Here is a 4455-nt window from a genome sequence, read left to right on the forward strand (position 1 = left end):
TTGCATTTGTGTAAATGTTGTGTTTGTGTATATTACTTATGAATTATTACTTTGATGATGTTTAAACCTTAAAAAATAGTTTAGTAAACTTTGTAACGTCGTAGGCTTATTTCTTTTGGGTTCTTGAGTGGGGCATTACAAATAGAATATTCAAAAAAGTGGGACACACTAATATGGGATGGCACTTGTACAAATTGAAAGTAGATCTAGTAGTGCTAGACATAAAATATAAGTAAACCATAATGAAATATCATATAGGAACAAAAACATAAACTGGTCATGCATCAGAGAGATATACATGTCAATTATATGGTAAAGAGGCTTCAAGATGGTGTAATTGTTGTATTTATTAGATCAAATACATTCATTGTTTTGAATTTTCTATTACTATTCCAAAGACCATTCATTATCATGCCCTCAGTTTTTTGAAGATGTTGTAAGTTTTTTTTGGGAGAGTGATAATAGATCATAAAAGGTTTAAAAGGGTCACAATGAAAAAGATCAAAACTAGCTAATAATTTTTAGAAACATACAAAGTACTTCAATGAGGAAGGAAATTAATGATCAATTCAAAATAGAGAGAAGATAAGAAGCATACTTTAATTTTTAATATTTTATATAGTACATAAATAATAATATGGATTTTAAATTCAAGCATTAGAGGGAAACATAATCTCCCTAAAAACCTTTAACAATAATATTATTTTAGAACAAAGAATTAGAAAATAATGAATTGAAGACACGTCAAGATCAAATTTAATTAAAATACACTTAATACAAAACAACCATTTAAAGTGTACCATAACAATTAGGGGTTTATGGAATATGTGAGATAGGAATTAAGGTGAGTACATTGATTACTCCTAATTTTAATTATCACACTAGAGAAAGTGAAATAGGGTCCTTTAAGAATAACCTTTCAAAGGGCCTAAATTAGATCGACACTACCAAAACTGAATCTAATGCCTTCTAATGCTAAATATGATTCATTTCCCAAGATGTATACTCTAGGGATCTCATTTTATAGGATGTCTTTTTCCCTTGTTTTTGTTTCACTAATTGATTTGATTATGTGTTTATATAGTGGAATTAGATTGACCAATTAAGAAGCAAGTAACGTAAAGCAAATATTGTAAAATAATCAAATTTGATACATCCAAGTAAGCACTAAGAAATGATAAATTAGAATCCTAACTCACCTATAGGTTCAAAAGGAGAGACCAATTCAAATCAAAAACTTGCATAGCAAATAGGAATAGAAATTGAAATAGATTTGTTCATATGGGAATTAAGAATTGATATTTATTGAATTTGAAAGTTTGGGAGCCTTTAGTCAAGAATTACCTGGAGGTCAAGGACAACTTGGGGGTATGTGCAGGATCATGGTGTGCCAAAAAGTGGCGATGTGAACAAAAACTAGAGTTTGAAGATGTCTAAAAGCACTTCAAAATCTGCTCTAACTTTTTTTCACCTATTTAGGTACCAAACCTAGAAAGTAAGGCCGAGCCTTATTAGATATCCAATTTGAAATCAGATATTCGATATTATTGGATATCTGATAATTAACATAGTAATGTTATCATAATATAATAATAATAATTATACTATAATATAATATTATTATTAGATTATAATAATATTAAAATATTATATTATAATAGTATAATATATTATGTAATATTATATAATATCATATTATTATAATTATAATTATATTATAATATAATATATTATTATATTATAATTGTATAATATTATAGTATAATAATATTATTATAGTATAATAATATTATTATATTATAATAATATATTATATTATAATATATAGTAATTTAATATAATATAATATAATACATTATAATAATATTATTATTATACTATAATAATATAATATAATATTTTATATTATAATATATAGATTGAAGATACTGTGATAGTGAAGCTACCATGACATGAAAGGATAAAGAGAAGAGGATGTTGGCAAGGGCGATCCCCACCTAAAAAGGTGAGGCTTGTCGACAGTGGCCTCATCATAGCATCTGATTGCCATAATGGTGTTCTGACACTACAACTTGCTTGACAATAGAATCAAGCAATAGTGTGTGGCTATGGCTAAAAAATGGTACAAAATGGTATCAAAATGGTATGGGTGGGTAGATTTATCCTTCAGATAGTGTAAAATTGATTATCATGCCCAAAAATATCTATCTATAGGCCCTTCCTAAAGCTATCATGACATGATATCATCATGATACTGGCTCATAAAGGGCAGCGCACCTAGGTGACCTCACACAAAAGTTGCCTAGCATCGAGCCATGTCGCATTATGCTACCGTGACATGATAAATTATTAATTATTAAATAGCCCATGATATGGGGTACTGCAGCCCATGAGACTAAACCATACCGGTTCATACAAGTATTGAAGCTGGCATCGCCTCTGTACCGCTTTATGGGGACCCAAGTTTAAAAGGGTCCATACCAGCTCATGATATGGCAGTGTGATATGACAGTGCCCTCTTGCCCGATGGGCATAAGGCCACCAACAAGGTGTGGTTATGCATTGGCATGGTCGTAAGGACCGAGCGGGATGGTTTTACCCCTGAAGTTTGACACTATGAGGAGGGGTATAAGAAAAAGAAAAAGAAAATTGGTAAAATTTTCTATTAGTTAAGGTGGTCAGACATGGGATTTTTTTTTTCGAAAAAATTTTGGTAGAAAATTCATATTTAATTATTTATTTGGAATAAAAATACCAAAAAATATGCATCACATCTGGGCATGAGTCTACTTTTTATATCTATAATTATATTAAAAAAAGATTATCATTTGATTTTGATTAATGTGGTCAGACATACACCTACTTTTTATTTTTGCCCTGAAATTTTTGTAGTACTGCATTAAAATCTAAACTTTTTTTTTTTCTCTAGATAAGGCCTAGTAGTTTAGAAACTACATTCAATTTCCTACAGATTATTTTCTTACAACTTTTTGATATAAAGTCCATAACCACTTTAAAATTATGTGTCAAGTTGACATAACCATGATTTGCTAATTTTTCACTGCCACTTAAGGCCATAGTTTGGTACACCATGATCCTGAACATACCCTTGGGTCCATCTCAAGATCAACATTGACCTACTTTGCAAAAACTCATAGAATCTAAAAATTTGTCAGAGATCTAAAATCCTACTTTTGAGATTTGAATTTGCTAGTGCTAGTATAAAAAAATGTAAATTTGCACTTGCACATAGAGTATGTGCAGGATCATGATGTGCCAAAAAGTGGTGACCTAAAAATTATGTAGTTTTGAAATGCCTTAATATATTTCAAAATCTATTGTTAAGAGGGAGATTGTTGAAAATGGATTGATACAAGTGTGATAAATGTGTTTCAATCATTGTTTTGTCACTGATGTCTTACTTGCTATTCTGCTAGTAAGACAACTACTTATATGATTTAAGTACTATCACTTATTTGATTGATGAAGAGGATTTGATTAAAAGATGTAACAATAGCACCTAGAGGAAAGGTTGAGTTATGATATAAAAAGAGTACAAGAATCAACTAAGATAGTGATATCATAGTGTATTGATAATCTACTTAAGGTTACAAAGGTTGGTTACACTAAGCAAGTTCATAAGAACATGTTAAACAAAGTTTGTCTACCAAGCTTGACTAAATGGATAGTAGGTGTTGAGAAAAGTTAGTACAAGCCAAGTAGAAAATTAGTTGGAGGCGAGTAAAAGTATTTTTTAGTGTATGTCAAGTAAAACAATGGATGTTGAGTAAAGTTTAGATGATGTCGAGCACTAGTAAACTTTAGTTCGTGCCAAGTGATTTTTCAGAGGATGTTAAGCAATAGGGTATGTGTAGGATCATGGTGTGCCAAAAAGTGGTGATGTGAAAAAATAGAGTTTGAAGACGTCTAAAAGCACTTCAAAATCCGCTCTAACTTTTTTTCACCTATCCAAGTACCAAACCTGGAAGGTAAGGCCGAGCCTTATTAGATATATGATTTGACATCGGATATCTGATAATTAGCGTAATAATATTATAACAATATAATTATTATAATTATTATACTATAATATAATATTATTATTATTATATTATAATAATATAAAAATATTATATTATAATAGTATAATATATTATATAATATTATATAATATAATATTATTATAATTATTATTATTATATTATAATATATTATTATTATTATTATATTATGATCGTATAATATTATACTATAATAATAATCTTATATTATAATAATATTATAATGTATTATATTATAATAATATAATATAATATTTAATATTATAATATATAGTAATGTAATATAACATATATATATATAATATAATATAATATATAATGTAATATAATATATATAAACTATAATATAATAATAAAAAAAGTAATATATTATAATATAATATATAATAAAAAA

Source organism: Cupressus sempervirens, chromosome 7 (assembly GCF_028749045.1).
Source record: "Cupressus sempervirens isolate cs-2001-9-10 chromosome 7, ASM2874904v1, whole genome shotgun sequence".
In the NCBI taxonomy this organism is placed as follows: Eukaryota; Viridiplantae; Streptophyta; class Pinopsida; order Cupressales; family Cupressaceae; genus Cupressus; species Cupressus sempervirens.